The 17,503-nt window shown below is 33.6% G+C and overlaps 1 protein-coding gene across 8 annotated transcripts in view; it reads left to right on the top strand.

Moving 5' to 3' along the window:
• Nucleotides 1–17,503, top strand: part of dsx (transcription factor doublesex) — a 256,111-nt gene that overhangs the window by 192,354 nt on the left and 46,254 nt on the right. Inside the window, exon 6 of one of the 8 annotated variants that reach the window (XM_012298129.2) lies at nucleotides 7,516–8,100. The exons of the other annotated variants lie outside the window; for them this stretch is intronic. The gene's annotated coding sequence lies outside the window, so the exon portion shown is untranslated. Of the gene's footprint in view, nucleotides 1–7,515; nucleotides 8,101–17,503 lie in introns of those variants that run through there. 8 annotated transcript variants of the gene reach the window in all.

The following is a 17,503-nucleotide window of genomic DNA, read 5'->3' as shown; positions in this document are numbered from 1 at the left end:
AAATAGTCTGTATACGCACTTGCCCCGTTTACGAACTTACCCCACTTCACACTTATATTTCACAAAAGAAAATATGAATGTAATAGCATACGCGAATTTTTCACTTCTAAGAAAAGTGAAAAATCGCAAATTTGAAAGTCGGGTAGTAATATGATTCATTATTATTACACAGCGGTAAAAGTTACGAAACGTAGTTCAATTACACATTTGCTCTACATCGTCATTTAAGTATCTTCTAACAGATAAGTAAATTTTAAATAATTCCTTCTTTGTATAATATTCACATGTACACTGTTATCCGTACATATCCACTTACGTAAAAAGCTTCGAACTTTTTTCGATAATATAATAAATGCTTTGAATTACAGAATACTTGTATTAGGTTAAGTATCCTATTATCTTAATTGGTTGAGTTAATTTAACTCGCAGCTGTTAATATTCGGACTTTGGAACGTGATGGTGGACTTGTGAAGAAAATTGTGAACATGTACATTTAATTGTAAGAGTAAATTCAGTAGTTATCGCGAATAGACGTTTGACAATTTTATTTAGGCTTTTGTAACGTCCCTGGTACTAGACTCAGATATTTACAGCACTTATGAAGCAAAGAGCGGCTTTTGCCTGTTAAGCGACTCATTTATACTATAACTAATTCTAAAAGAATGTGGGATCGTGGTGGCGTGTGGTTAAAGAGTGAAATCTACAGGTTAATACCTTTCATTAATTAGGTTTATTCAAGTGACGATGAAGAAGAGAGTTATAATTAACAATTTCTTTAGCAAATATAAAAACATGACTTGTTGATATCGCAAATCGCAAGACGGTAGCTAATTACTTCAGTTACGCAGTTTTATAATGATGTACGCAGCGCAAGAAAATAACGCAATTTTATAATGGATCTAGATCCTAACAAAATTGACAGAACAATATTTGGTTAATTATAAAAACTCTAAAATTTGTATTGGACGTGGAACAGTTCCTTGTTTGACTCTAAACTAATTAGTTTCATGGCCCTTTTTGTCGAAGCACAAATCGGCACCCAAAACCTTAATTGGGGAGCCTGCGTTAGCTGGCTACTAGAACTACCCAACGATGCAAGAATCAAATGACCAACGTGTGACCAACAGGGTTGCAAATTAAAATGGCTCGACTTTATTTATTTATTAAAGTTACCGAAACGCCACCCAAAAGACACGGGCTTCAGAGACCAAGCTGCTCAATAATGGGAAGCCTGCGTTAGCTGGCTAACTAAACTACCCAGAGCGAACTCCGAGAATCTGACGGCGAGTTAGTAACTCAGAGAAATAAGAAATATATGTGAATGACTGGAGAGCTCTTGTTTTATGTCTTAGTTCTTTCTGGGGATGAGCATAGCACTCTCAAAGGAGTTTCAGAGACAAGACCGTTTGAACGGGGAGCCTGCGTTAGCTGGCTACTACAACTACCCAACGATCGAGTATCCAAATGGCTGATACCCGCTGTCCAGTCAAAACTAAGAATCTTGTAGGCTCTTACCAGTTAAAACTGCTCCAGTTCGTCGCTTCTTAAGAGGTCCGACATGTATCACTTCAAAGATTGTTCTGCCCTCGCAGCCTTTGCTGCACGCCCTTTTATACCCAGAGAATCATGGGTTTTTCCCGTTCAAAAAGTATTATTATTTTATTACGCTTTATTTAGTAGCAAATATATATTAGTTCGATTAATAAAAATATGCTTTGATTTATTATTAATTAGTTTTTCACAAGTTTTTCTGTTAAATCAGAGTTTTAATGATTTTTAGATACGCGATTTATAAGTGTTTCATTAGAAGAAATAATTAATTACAAACAATACATAAAATAATAACTAAAAATATAATGCAATTTATAATGGGTTAATAATGAATAATAAATATTTAAATGATAATTTATAATAACTTGGTTTCAAGATATATCTGTCGTCTCTTTCTAACTATCGCGCGCGCCATCGATCTGTAATCTACTCTAACAATGTTACACGCGTGATCTACCCCATGCTATTACCGTGCAAATTTTTATGGTGCAGTCGGTAATTTGCGATCGGTAATAGAATAAAAAAAAGATTTACGGGTTAGAATGTTCCTTTATTTATCGACAGGGTTGATTTGATATTCCCGGAAACGTTACACTTTTAAAAATTTTTAATTCGGGAATTCAAGAACACCGGAATTTAGGAATTTAAGGATTTGGGGATTTGGGGATTTAGGGATTTAAGGATTTAAGGATTTAAGGATTTAGGGATTTAGGAATTTAGGGTTTTTGGGGATTTAGGGATTTAAGGATTTAGGGATTTAGGGATTTAGGGGTTTAGGGATTTAGGGATTAGGGAATTTAGGGATTTCGAAATTTAGGAATTTGAGGATTCAGAAATTTGAAAATTTAGGGACGTGGAAATTCAGAAATTTGGTAATTGGGTAGTTTGGGAATTTAGGAATTTAGAAATTTAGAAACTAAAGGATTTGGAAGTTTAAGAATTTCGGAATTTGAAAATTGATAAAGACATGAATTTGACAATTTAGAAAATGCGCAACCAATGGATTCAGAAACCATGGAATTAAAATATTTCAGTAATTAATCATATTTAAATTCGAGAGTGTATTTTTAAAAATTTGTACTCCAGGAAACCTATGAAGTTCAAATTTTCGAAATTTAGGAATATATATTTGTCAACATTTGGAGTTCAAGATCTGATAACTATGTCTTTGAAATATTTTCAAATTTACAAACCTATATGTATATTTGATAACTGTTAGAATTTAGAATTTGAAAATTTATAAATAAAGTTCTCTTACATAAACAATTTCTGAAAAATTATAGAATATGGAAAGTGATTTAAAAATGAGAATTTTGAATGAAATGTGAACAAAATTCGAACAAAAACAGTAGACAATAATTCTAAAATGTATAAAAATTACAATTAGATTATAAAAATTTGCATAGTGGTCATATCCTAAAAATAAATGTATTCTGATGACTCATAACTTTACAACCTTCTTTAGAGTCAACGGAGAACTATAATTATGTAACTTTACATAAATAACATTTTACAGTTGTACGAACAAAATGGAAATTATTAGTCTACCAATGTTCAAAGAACGAAAAGAATACATATCTTTTTCACGGAAAGCTGTGAAGGGATTAACTTTAAAACATAAAACTATTTCCTTCTTCCTTTCTCTCTCGTTTCGTTGACACTCTTTTTGTCTGAATCGTTCGAAGTCACAGTCGTAATCGCAAATCCGGCACACATAAAACAGATTCTAACCTATAAAATGTTCTTCCTTTCAGGATCTAGACGAGTCGTATCACTTGGTCTAGCAGACGATTTCCTTTTCTTTCTTTCCCTCTTCCGTTTCTTTCCATTCTCGGTTTTACATATTCCCCTTTTCTATAATAGTTACTTTTACGATTCTTCATGACTTTTACGCGTGTCCTTATTTTTTCATGTTTATATTCACATTGAAGCTAATGATGTTTGAATAATTATGGTTTTGAAATTAAATAGAAAATCGTTATTGAAATTTTTGTAACGAATTTTATGAATTTTGAATAGAAATTTAGAGAAATAGAATTAAAGATTTTTTTTTGGAATTTTAGATTTTTAAGTTTTATAATCTCATATTTTTAAGTTTTGTTGGTTATATTTTCTCTGATCTCTGAGTTCTAAATTCCTATTTTTGCTAATTTGTAATTTGCAAATTAGGATATTTTTCAATTCCCAAATTTCTTCTATCTATGGTATCAAATTTCTGAATTTCCAAGACCTCAAATTTTCAGATTTTTAAATTCTCAACTTTTCAGGTTTCTAAACGCACAAATTTTCATTTTCGTACATTTCTTACATTCACATATTTTCAATTTTGTACATGTTCCAAAACTTAGTAGAATCTTAGTATCAATTTTGTACCTTTTCCAATTTTAGTACAATCTTAGTTTCAATTTTATACATTTTCCAGTTTCTCAAGTTTACAATTTTTCAAATTGCCAAACTTCCAAATTTTTAAATTCAAATATTCTTACATTTTCAAACTCTTATATTTTCTAACCCGAAAATTTCTATCATCCAAAATTTCGAATTTCTAACTTACTTAGTTTCCTGTCTTTCAAGTCCCTAATTTTTAAACATTCAAGTTTTCGAATTTTCAAATTATCAAATCCCTAAATTTCTAAATTCCTAAATTCTCAAATTCCCAAAATTCTCGTACCCCAGTTTTCAAATCTCCAAATTCCTATATTTGCATATCCCTAAATTTCTACAGTTTCAAATTTTCAAAGCCTCATATTTTCAAATCTTGATATTCTCAATATTTCTATAATATCAATAAATAATTTTTGAAATTTTTAAATCTTAAATTATCTAAATTTCCAACATCTCAAATAATCAAATTTAATTTTTCTATTTGCAAATACCAAAATTTCTATATTGCAAAATTGTACATATTCTAATTGTATCTCATCAATTTCCACATTCATTAATTTATTAATTCCTTAATTCCAATAAATCCTATTGTCCTAGATCTAAAATTGCAAAATTTCCAAATTCTCAATCTTCCAAATTCCCAAATTTCCCGAATTACCAAAATGTCCAAGTTCGCAAGTTTTCAAATTTCTAAAATCTCAATTTTTCTGATCTCCCAATTTCTGACATGTTCAAACTTCTAATCTGTTGGAAATGCAATTCCTGTGAGAAATTGAAAAAGTGAAAAATCCTTTTTGGTGTATGTCGTAAAAAGGAAACGGCGGAGTGCATGAACGATCTCGAAAGTTCCTCGATTCAGTAACACGCGAAGCATGAAAGACATGAATACCGCAAGTTCCTCGCGAATAGAAGTGTTCACCCGCGATAATTACGATACGTGGCGGATTTAGGCAGAAGCCTTTTTTGTGAAAAATGATACGTGACCGTATGTCTCAGGTGATATACCGATGCCGATAATCACCGGCGAAGGTGATGCGCGACGCAGATCGGAACAGTTTCAAAAGGAGTGGATCGCAGCGGATCGGAAGGCAAAGGTGGATCTCATACTATCCATTTCGCCATTAGAATTAAAACAATTTCGTGAATGTGCAACTTCGAATGATGTATGGAAAAAGCTCGAAAGCGTGTACGCATCTAAGGGTCCTGCTAAGAAAGCGGCCTTGCTAAATCAAGTCACGCTATGCAAGATGGCTGAAGGCATGGATGTCCGAACGCATTTAACAGAGTTCTATGATGCTGTCGACAAACTTCATGCAATGAACGTCGAAATTAACGGTGATCTGTTCACGGTGCTTATATTAAATAGTTTACCCGCGAGTTTTGAAACCTTTCGTATAGCCATGCAATCACGAGATGATTTGCCCGATCCGGATTCTCTACAGGTAAAAATCATCGAATTGGACGACGCGACGCCCGGAAGCAAAAAGAAAAAGGAAACGAAGACGGCGCCATGTTTGTGAAGTACGGACCATTTCGCGGACAATCACGAAAAGAGCACGGAAATATCGGTAATCAAATCGGTGGCAAATAGACAGTTACCAACAGACACAATATCGGAAATCAAATCGGTGGTAAACAAAATGTTACCGACATGACAGACGCATCAAATTCAAGTGCGGTTATTGTCACAAGATCGGACACAAATCTGCAAATTGTTTTGCGAAAGGGAAAGCGGTTTCTCCAAAGACAAATGTTGCCGAACAGGCATTTATCACGGAGTGTTTACATTCGTCAGCCGATAGTGCAATTGTGCCCAAATGGTTTTTGGATAGTGGGTGCACGTCCCATTTGTGCAACGATAAAAGCTTGTTTATCGAATCGGAAGAAACGTATTCTGGACTGAAGTTAGCGAGCGACGCGATGACGCGAGTGACCGGAAGAGGTTGTGTTCGATTGTCAGTCTTGCCTCGAATGGCAAGACTGAACAGTCATTCAAACTTCAGGACACATTGCTCGTTTCAAGTTTAAGAGTAAACTTATTGTCCGTCTCCAAAATTGTCGACAAAAGTAATGAAGTAATATTTTCCAAAAATCAAGCGATAATAAAAGACTCTCAAAAACGAACAATATTAATTGCGGATCGCGAAGGTGATTTATTTTTCATTCGTCAAAATTTACAACAAGCATGCGCGACAAGCAGTGCGACCGATCGCACCCAGGATAATCGCACCGTAGTCGAAGATGTTGAAGATAATCGCATCGCAACGAGCCAAACCAACGAAGTTCGCAACGCATCCGAAAACGAAGGCGAACTGTCATCGAATAAAGTGTCTCAAGACACGAATCACGGTCGTGATCGTGAATCGGTGGATGATGATGAGGAACTAGAATGGCATGACGCTGGCTTTGCAATGAGTGAATCAGAAATACCGTGCGTTCAGGCTCTGAATGGTCCGGACGCCGATAAATGGAAGGAAGCCATTTACACTGAAACCAAGAATCTTGTTGCAAGCGACACTTGGATGTTGGTAAATAAACCGAATAATCAAAAAGTTGTTGATTGCAGGTTTGTGCTCCGAAACAAATACAATGCCGATGGTAGCTTAGAACGTCGAAAGGTCAGGCTTGTAGCGAAAGGATTCACGCAGAGACCTGGGATAGATTTTCACGATACCTTCGCGCCGGTGCACTATCCGTGGAGCTTGATCTTCACATTTCTCAATTAGACATCACAGCCGCCTATCTCAACGGAGACATCGACACGGACGTTTACATGCGTATTCTGGATTTCCTAGATGAAATGATGAAAGAAATCATTCGTAGAGAAGGGGATCAAATTATTGCAAACAAGGCAAGAATGATCCAGCAGTGTCTCTCGAGCGGAGCACGTACTTGAAAAACTTAAGAAGGCCTCATATGGACTTCGCCAAGCTGGCCGACAATGGAATGCAAAACTAAATGAAGCTTTTCGCGAAATTGGTTTAGTATCCACTAATGCTGACCCCTGCTTATATACCGACAAGAAGGGACAAGGAACAACGATCGTATTAGTTTATGTCGACGACATTTTAATTGCATCGAACAACAAATCACGAGTCAATGAGATCAAGGTCGAGCTGTCCAGAAGATTTTCAACAAGGGATCATGGAACAAGGGAGAGTTTGACGTTGTCTCAAGAAAGCTACATCAAGGATGTTCTGAATAGATTTCACATGGAAGACTGTAATCCCGTAAAAACTCCGTTGGCCGTTGGAGCAAAACTCGAAGAAGAGTCGGAAGGTAACAATGGTGACCCAGAACTTCCCTATCGAGAACTCATCGGTGCCCTGATGTACATTGCTTTGGGCACACGTCCTGACATATCTCACGCCGTGAGTGTACTAAGTCAGTTCAGTAGCAACTATCAGAAGACCCACTGGCTGGCTGTGAAAAGAGTTCTTCGGTATCTGAGGGGAACTGCAACTCATGGGCTCATCTAAAAGAAGGACCAAAAAGAATTGATTGGCTATGTCGACGCCGACTGGGCAAATTGTGCGCTCGATCGAAGATCTTTCACTGGGTTTGTTTTTGTTCTTGCAGGTTCTGCTATTACCTGGGAGTCGAGGAAGCAGCGCACAACGGTTCTATCCTCAACGGAGGCCGAGTATATGGCCGTCAGCGATGTAGCCAAAGGTGTTTATCTCCTAGGTTTTCTCAAGGAGCTAGGACTTCAAAATTTTGCTCAACTTAGATTGTACAATGATAACCAAGGAGCGCAGAAGCTGGCCCGCAATCCACTGTTCCACGCAAGGATAAAACATATAGATGTACGCCATCACTTCATACGCCAGGTTCTTTGAGATCATCCAATCAAGCTGGAATATCTGCCCACCGAGTTTATGCTGGCAGATGTATTGACAAAGGCGCTTTCCCGTGTAAAGCATGAAAAATGTACCTCTAGTTTAGGTGTATTACCTCTTCACGATTTTAAGAGGAACACCGCGGAATTGAGGGAGAGTGTTGGAAATACAATTCACGACGGTTTTCCTGCATAATCGAGTTGTGCCCTTTTGATTGTCAATGTATGAGCACGTTGACAATTGTTTTGTTCTAATCAGTTCACTCTTGCTTCTCTATCGCCATGTTATACACGTTCAATGTTAAGATAAAGTTTTTACAACAAGATATTATGTTTGTTCATTATTCGGTTTTAAAACTCTTTGCCAGCTTCTTTTCAATATAATCATCAAATCTTGCTAACCCCAAAATTCTCAAATTTCCAGATTTTCTGTGAATGTCTATTAATATTTATTACATATTAATTGTGAATATTATAGTAAATATTAGATACTGTGAATATTACAGTAAATACTAGATATTGTGAATATCCATTAATATTTATTACATAAACATATTAAAAATATACACACATCCGAATAATTCATTAAAAATAAATATCAAAATATTAAAACATAAATAGTTTCTACATCCAGTTATTTGCATTAAAATTCAACGAGACCATGCGTGACACGCAGATAAATTGATCGTACTGTATTCTGTGATGAGTTTAGCTACTACACGGCTAACTTCGACCACCAAACAAAACAGAACATCTGCGGTCGTGTCCGTTGATGTGTCTGTTTGTAGTCAAGTATTTCGAACCGCAAAGATTTTTTGCGAGCAGCTTCATCAAAGCGGTTCTGTTGCGTTGAAATTCGTGCATGTACCCGTTTAAAGGTACGGTTTTGGTTTTAACGATGACTCTAAAGAACCGAATTTATTAGACATGCTAACTCCTTACTCTCCTTATGTTAAATTTCATCGACGATTAACTTGTTCTGAGCCTCTCAGAAGAACCGCTCTTTGAAACCATGATAAAATCCTTTGCTTACTAATTTTAAATATTATGTTCGTCTAAATTCGAGATGATGTAAAAATACGGTCAGAAAAATATTTTACCGGGAGAGTATTCCAAATTGCAATAATTTTCGAAGGGTATTTTGAAGTTCTCTGAGCGATTGAGTAATAGAACAAAGTGGAAATATTCTGTAATTAATTAATTTTACAATATCGCAAAAAATTGTAATTTCGATATTACAGTTATTTAATTTTATAAAAATCGTAAATCACACAAATATGTTATATGAAAAATTGAAATGTAACTATAAAAAAAAATTTTAATTACAAAATTACAAAAAATATAAATTACAGTATTATATTATAAAAATCATGCATTAACGTGCAATAAATCTCGGAAAGCTTGCAAATACGAATTATAACGATCTGGTGAAAAAGACGAGTCACATTCGTTAATCTAAACCGAAGAACTTCGATGGAACTCAACTTTCTGCATCGACGAAAGTGATTTTAAAATTTAAGATAAAAGAAACACCTTGTATACTAAGGTCAACGGTAATCGAAAAAGCCTGAGAACCGCTGGCACAGGTCATAGTTTGAGTCAGCAGAAATGTAATTCTGCTATGCAGAGGTTAAACTCGTTTTAAGTACATACAGTAATAGAATGTATAGTACGGCAAGTGTTTTAATAGTCACTAATGTATCGGTTGTTGCCACAGCTGCCGTGCTGTGATACTCAAAAGTATATTTTGTAATTATTAGTAGGGCCATTTAGTGCAATGCAGCAGGTAAAAGTCAATTACCTGCGGATATTATACTAGCACTTGTTCATTATGTTCTATGCTAACCAGCTATTAGGTCTGGTCCGCTTACGTGACGCTTTCTATTTGAGAGAGTTTGCGAGAATTCATCGTCGAAGACGTAGGAGGCGAACCCGCGTAAAGTATTTTCGCTCGAAATTATTTCCGTCGACGTGTGCTAGCCAGATTTGATTTATGCTTGTATTGCCACTGTTAATTTCGCTTCTAAAACGTACATGCAGTTTAAACGTTTCTGTGACAGAAAGAAGCAAATATAATGATAAAAGACGGCTTTCGGCGGAAATCGTGTTTGAAATACGAGACAGTAACATCCTTGTTATGCTTTCCAACGTCCGTTATTTGTTGTACATGTTAATAAAAATATGGTAATGGCCTTGCTGTAATATTAGGTTGTTGGTTAACTTCGAAATGTAGAAAGTTTCGCGTGGTATCACGAAACCGGTGTGCCGATTGGAAGCTTCAGTTTTAATCTATTAATCGCATGATCTTTCATGAGGAAGTCGTTTATCTTCGGTGCCGGTAATAAAATATGTATTAACGCAACTGGTCTTGTTTATGGTAAATGTAGATGCGCGATACGGAATACTTGTAATTCGACAAATAGTTGATTCAAAGAAAACAAAATTGACCACTGTCTGATATAAAATGATGAAAATACAGATTGGGAATATTCACTGTATAGGTTCAATATCTTAGCTTAATACTATTTATAAACGAAATAAATATTTTTTATGTACTTGATATTTTATGTTTGAAATCACTCATTAAATAATATTTATGAAATTTGTTAAATATCTCTTTAAACACTGTATCTCCATTGAAAACATATAAATAACAACATTCTTAAATGCATGTATAAATAAATCAATCACTGTATAAATCAAAATATATAGATACACAGATAGGTATACAGATATTTTAAATAAAAGAATGTGTAAAGACATATAAATATATTTATATATAATAAAAATAAGTACATAGAGTTTAAATACATGTATATATGAAATATGCATAGATTTAAAGACAAATACTTTAATAAATATGTTATGGAAGTTAGTCGATGACGAGTTATTTTGTCATGTCTCCTCAAGAAGTTGATCGCTTTCCTTTAAATGGATAAGTGACGGTATTTTCGTCGTCAAATTATGTTGGAAATGACTTCAGTGTTTCGAAATTGGCTATTTGATACGCAACAACCTAATAATTTATATGTACAAGCTCTATGTTGCAATTGCAAATATATTATAGGACTATTCTCGCATTAAGTAAGAGAGTTTTGGACGTTCGCCAAACGGAAGAAGATTCTGACGTATTTTTTCCTGTTCCTCTTCTTTTTTTTTAATAAAAATTTAGAAACGGTGCTACTTAAATGTAATACCTTTTGTGCAACTTATCTTGAATTTTGTAACACAAAAATTTACTGTAAGAAAATTTATTTTTTTATTATGAACTTATTAATTTTATTTCGAAATGACTTCACGTTTCCTATAGATATCTTGGAAAGCTCGAATGAAACAGGTAAAAGAAATGAAGGTATATAAGAATTAAACCCAAAAAAGATTAGTAACTTCAATGATTAAATTTCACCAATTTTATTTTATTTTATTTTACCAATTTTGTTGCGCTTTAGTGTGATATCGTTTTGCAGCACCTAATGTGAGACAAGTGGCAAAACGTTAATCAAGCAGAAATACAAATAGAAGTAACAGGTAACATTTCGTATGCTATGACCAACTAAAACGATTGAGCCGTGGACAGACTGTGAATCTTGGCATGTTATTGCATCGTGAAGTTATCGAGGAATCGCGATAAATGCGTTAGGAATCACGTCCGCGTCGTATCCGCCATAGAAGCAGTGAATCATGTCTGTCAGACAAGAGTATCGTTGGACGGAGGCCAAATTTCGAGTTCTAACAGTACTACTTTTCCAAAGGATTCCAACCAGAGATACGATAGGTCAATCTCATCTCTTTTATAGGGGACGTTGATGCTTTGTTTAAAGAGAGGTGAGTCAATAAATTTCTGGCCGTAAAGGATGTTGCACTGCTGGCATTTTTCTTTTACCAGCGAAGTAACAGGGAAACGCAATGCGTGTCACAGACGTGTGCATAAAGAGCAACGCAATTTTCTTCGGTTATACTCGTTCTTGCGAATCGTAACATTTGATTTAATGAAATTTAATTTTTTCCTCTACAACGAGTATTTTCCGTTTTATTTCAGTACTATGGGACCGCAATTTGTGAACATGAAATTAGAATCGCGTTGTGATTTGTTCAAATAATTTATCCTCGTGTGATTTCTGGATTATTCACTTCTCCTCGACAGAAAATTCTGCATTTATATTAATTTATACGTGTGTTCAAAATGAATTTAATTTTTAATTTGAGCAATCTAAAGGTTATACTTCAACTAATAACCATTGGATAACCATGCAATTAGCAATTACTACTCAATTGATAATTAAGAAGTAATTACTATCTCGTGAATGTAGTTGACCTTCTGAACTTGTTAGAAAAGGTCTCAATTAATTATTGAATTTTAATTATTAATTAAAAATGTCGTCAATTAAAATGAACTATTAATTTGATAAATATCTATAATATCTGTAGATTAAAAGCACTGAAGAATTAGAGAAAAATTATACTATAACTTTTAATTAAAAAGTGCTTAACAGCAAAATTATCAAACCCAATGGCGCATTTACGAGTTTCTATTTTAAGTGTATTTGTTAAGATACATTTTTCGAACTTTATATTAATTCTTATCGAGATAAGGAATCTTTATCATGTTTTTCTCGCTTTTCTACTTTACTTTTGTTTCAAAGTATACATTAAATAATGTTGCATTTAACCCATTGACTGCCAGCTACGAGACATCTCGTAGTTAGCGTGTGTATCAAAACTGCCAGCTACGAGTTATCTCGTAGTGTTTTTTTTTTCAATAAAAATTACTGTAAATGCTATTACAATATTATATCAGTAACTTAATATAATTATATTTTGTAAAATTTCATGTATTCTTCTAAATAAAACCTTGGCACCCAGGGCAAGACGCTCTAAAAATGTTTGGCAGTCAATGGGTTAATGTCAACCTCTTGTACTACAATGTTGAGGTACACTCATGACGCACTCGCAGTTCAATTACGGTAAACTTCTCATATTTTTCACAAGCTCAAATTTTCAGATCTAACAATAATTTGCACAATCAAAAATCACTGAATACAAAACTATCATAATATTTTAACTTTCTTTATACAACACTAACACTAAACATTTCCTTATGACTCACCGTACTGCAAGGGGTTAAAAATAATTCCAATTTAATCAGTCAACTCTAAATGATGTAATCAAAAATTTTGAGTCCCCTCAACGAGTTAATTCGAATGAAGTCCGTCGAATCATTGGGTTACTTCTGTTTTCATGGGCAGTATTAATGTAATCAGACAGGTCGCCTAGAGCGGACTTAACGACACTCGTAAACGCGGTTCGCTTTACAGCTCTTGGTATTTTTTCCTGCCCCCTCTTTGAGTCCCGTTCTACAGCGTTTCGCTCCTTTTGCCTCGTCCTCTGCCCCCGTCCACCTTCTTGCCACCCCGTACTTCCACTTCTCTGCGGCCGTCATCGCGAGGCCGTAAGTGAGGCGCACCCCTGACTACGACTTATTTTATTCCGGCCGTAGTAAACTAGCTAAGTTTATGTGACAGATGCTAGTGAAGTCGAAATCGTCTCGAGGAACAAGCACACGATCCCGCGAGAACACGCCGGAACTCGCGGGCTCGTCTTTGCTCGTAAACGTTTCAGACGCCCCGAGGAGAAGAAGGAAGGAAGATCGTTCGCCAGGACGTTGTTCACGTTTATAGTTCGTTCGATACCGGATTCTAGGGTTGTCACGAAAATTCAAATGCACGTTCATTTATACCGGTTGTCTGATCGATTGTCGGGTTACAGGATCGTGTGTCTTAATGTAACGATGTTTAGAAAGTAAGATGATTTGAAAGTAAGCATTGGCGTCTTAGTATGACTATGGTAAATTCATTTTGACTGGCTGGTTAGAGTTATAAACGAGAAGTATCCTCTGATATTATTTCTTCATATTTGTCTGGATTTTAAATAAATATTGAATTTTCGTGTGTACTATATGTGGTCTTATTTGTGTTAAGGAAATATAATAAGTACTTGAATTAGCTTTTACGGTAAAAATTATATATTATAGTGGTACTAAATATTATAATAGTCTTCTATATTATAGTTATATCATATAACATAAGTGTATTATATATTATTATAAAGATAATCGTGATGTATTGATGATATTAAAAATAAAGTTTCAAAATCCGTCAAAATCAACTATGAATTCGTCATTTAAAATTACAGGAATTATTCAACTTTATTATTTATTATAAAGAATCATTATATAAATTTGGTGATTTTATTTTATTTCTACTTTAGTTTAGAAAAACAATTAAGTCATCAGAATGTCTGTAAATCTAGTTTTAACAATTGTAATGGTAATCGTCATGATGAGAGCTTTAATGATAAAGATTGATTGTATGATCACTATAATAGATGATTATATATCACTATAATAGGTGTTTTTATTGACTATAACATATTATAATCCATAGATTATGATAATAATTGTGATTAGTTTGATTAGTGTAATTGTGACGATCCTGATCATTGGTTGTGATGAATGTCATGTTGAATATGACAATTGTCATAATGAATGAGGTAATTGTATTCAGAATTCTGATCGTGATGACAATAATTGTCGCAGTGATTGTGATGATTGACTATAATATGAATTATGATTATTCAATGAGAAATCCAAGATCAAAAAAATAAAAATTTAAACGATTGAAAGCTAAATTAAAAATATTACTGTCTTAAGTTTGCTGTCCAAGGATTAAGTATCAGTGTTCAGTATGTAATGTCTAATGGAGAATACTAATCTATCAATTAGTTGATTCACTGTTTGTTTGAACACAGTCATTTGATGTTAATCTTCCATTAGTCGCACGTGTTCCTACAAGATACATGGCTGACGCTGTGCAAAACACTTACAAATTTTTATATAACTTGATAAAACTGCTAAAAGAAATTCAGAGAGAAATAGTCATAAGAATTTTCATGCATGAAAATAATAAAAATAATAATTTAAAGAAGTGCATTTAGTTGATACATGTAGTACCTGCTGGGCACAATGCGATCACATAAATTATAAATACTCCATAGTACTAATGGAAGGTTTGTTAATTAATGAAATAAATATGCAATTTACCAAATTTATTTTAAATTAATATGTAATAAATCTTACTATGTTTTATACATGTTTCAAACTTCATCATTTCTTGCAATTCAATTCAATCATTTCAGTATCCAATTTTGAATGATGAACATTAATGTATTATCATTTTTATCAAATTTTGAGTTTCCATTCAATATGGATATTACATTGTTACATTTACTATAAAATTTAATGTCATTCGAGAAACTAAAACTAACGTAAGATAGCACGCATATTACATTAATGTGAATGTTCAAGTTCATAGAAAATAATCATGCAAAGCTTTCATTAACATTTTTAATACAACCGGAATGGTTATCGAAAAATGATCTTACCGATTATCGTGCTATATAAACACAGTAAGATGATTCTGCATTAAAATAATGGAATATAAGTGGATACCTTTATGTCATGGAATCATGTGGCGCTATCGACGTTCCGAAAGCAACTATTAAATACGATAAAACGTAATGCTTGAAGGTATCGTTTATATTTATCATAGTGTTTAGAAGAAGTTAGAATCCATCCTGTGTAGGCTGTGGTCTGCTCGAAAGTATTGATTATGTTTTTTCAAATGTCCATGAAATGTTGAGAACGGTGAAAGAAAGAAACGATAGAATCGAAATGAGTAAACGACAATTTACAACGGGTCGTAGTTTCAATGCAAGAAAATTTTATCGTTTGCATAAATTTTATCCTGTAATTTAAACACGCGGACTTAGGATTTACAGCTGGAAGTGTAGAGAATATCCTGTAAACGTGTTAAGGAGCAATCGTATGGTGCCACAGCCGACAGGACAACTTGCATATTTCACTACTATGCGATAGTAAAGATCTAATCGTTCTGCGTCCACATTACCAGATAATACTTTCCTATAGCCATGTATTTTTGCGTATACATACCATAAAAACATGAAGATTTACACCTTGATATCTAAGGGATACGAGCGACACAACAAAATGTCGTTAAATGTCTAGAATCTGTGTTTAATCCGACACGTAGCTGTAATTCGTTCTGTTCTTCAAGATGCAAAGAATTCCAATTAAAATTGAAATTACTTTAGTATTTGAATTTCTGGTATAAAGGTTTAATGAAAATTTTTAGTTGTTACGGAAATTAAAGTATTGTTACGGGTAGGCAATAAAAGTTCACTTTCGCTTGCTTCATTTTTACTTGTTTATATTATGTATGTTTATTGTTATTATTATAGCTACCATTACTGTTTATGGTAATAACAAGTAAATTCTTTAATTTGTGTGAATTTTATAATATTTCTGTACGATGCAAGTTATACTTCAATTTTTGGAACAATTTATTTGAGGTTATGTTTGACAATTTGCTACCATAGTTATCAAAATACGATTAATTTACTGTTTCTAAATATTAAAGAAGTGTTCAATATCTGTTCAAATAATGAGTAGTCACAAAATTTGTTAATCATGGTTTATTATTATTCTAAATTCATCGCAACAAATTTTATGAAAATCGACCAACGATTATGATGGCTCTCTGTGACGCGAGTTACAATGATTTTATTTCAAAATATACAAAATTTTCCTAAGAATATTTTCTTTAAGCTATTACATAAGCTTATGAAAGTATTAAAATTAAGTATTAAATTAATATTGAATTAAGTTAAGTGTTAAGAATGGTACTCTTTTCTAGGGAAAATGGAAACATATGGCAGAACAGTCTAATGATAAATGTTTTCATGTGCACACATTTGTAATATATTTAATAATCTTTATACAAAATTAAATTTATGAAAATCATCTTTATATTTGTAAGAAATACATATTTATCAAGCTGATAGTCCACTAAAAAGTTTCAAGGTTTATACAAAATTGTCATAACATATCAATGAGATAAACTTAACAGAATTTCATACAGATATATATAAAGAATAATAAAAGAAATTTATATAGTTTTATACATTGTTGGTCTGAGAGGCATCCTAACAAATGAACTAAAATAGAAACCAGAAATTAACTAAACTAAAAAATAAAGATAAACAAAAAGAAAAATTAAGACCTAAAGTTAAAACTAGAGATCTAAAATGAGAACTAGAGATAAACTGAAGTGAAAACTGGAAATAAAATGAAAAATCGAAATAAACTACCGGGAAAACTAGAAATAAATGAAAACGAAAAGTAAAAACTTTGTAAAGAAATACAGGACGTCCTTTAAAGACAATAAAATACAAGAAATAGGACGTTTGTTAAATTTTCTCAAGGAATCCAGGAGCGCATGAATTTGTAAGTAAATACCAGTATCTGATGTACTAATTGCAGAATGGTGCAGCAAATTACAGGAGGCAAAGCTGAAAATTTAATTCAATTCGTCAAACTAATTACGGTCGGTGGAAAAAAAAATGAATATTGTGCAAAAGTGTGTCTGTCTGACCTTGATGTTGATCGCTGGCCGTATTCTCTGAGAATGAAGGCGCAATTCCCAAGACAAAGCAATAATTAGCAGCAGCTAGGTGCGTGAGTCGATGCCGGTTCTTCTTCAACCTCCTCCTCATCATCATCATTGTGTCTTCCACGTACATAACCGAGAACCGCAGAGCGTTAAGCAGTGTAACAGGCCTGATTCTTGCTGGCAAAAGGAGTTTTACTACTTT

Source organism: Megachile rotundata, chromosome 10, assembly GCF_050947335.1.
Source record: "Megachile rotundata isolate GNS110a chromosome 10, iyMegRotu1, whole genome shotgun sequence".
Taxonomy (NCBI): domain Eukaryota; kingdom Metazoa; phylum Arthropoda; class Insecta; order Hymenoptera; family Megachilidae; genus Megachile; species Megachile rotundata.
Note: the sequence above shows the minus strand (reverse complement) of the source record. Positions and strands in the feature narration are given on the sequence as shown.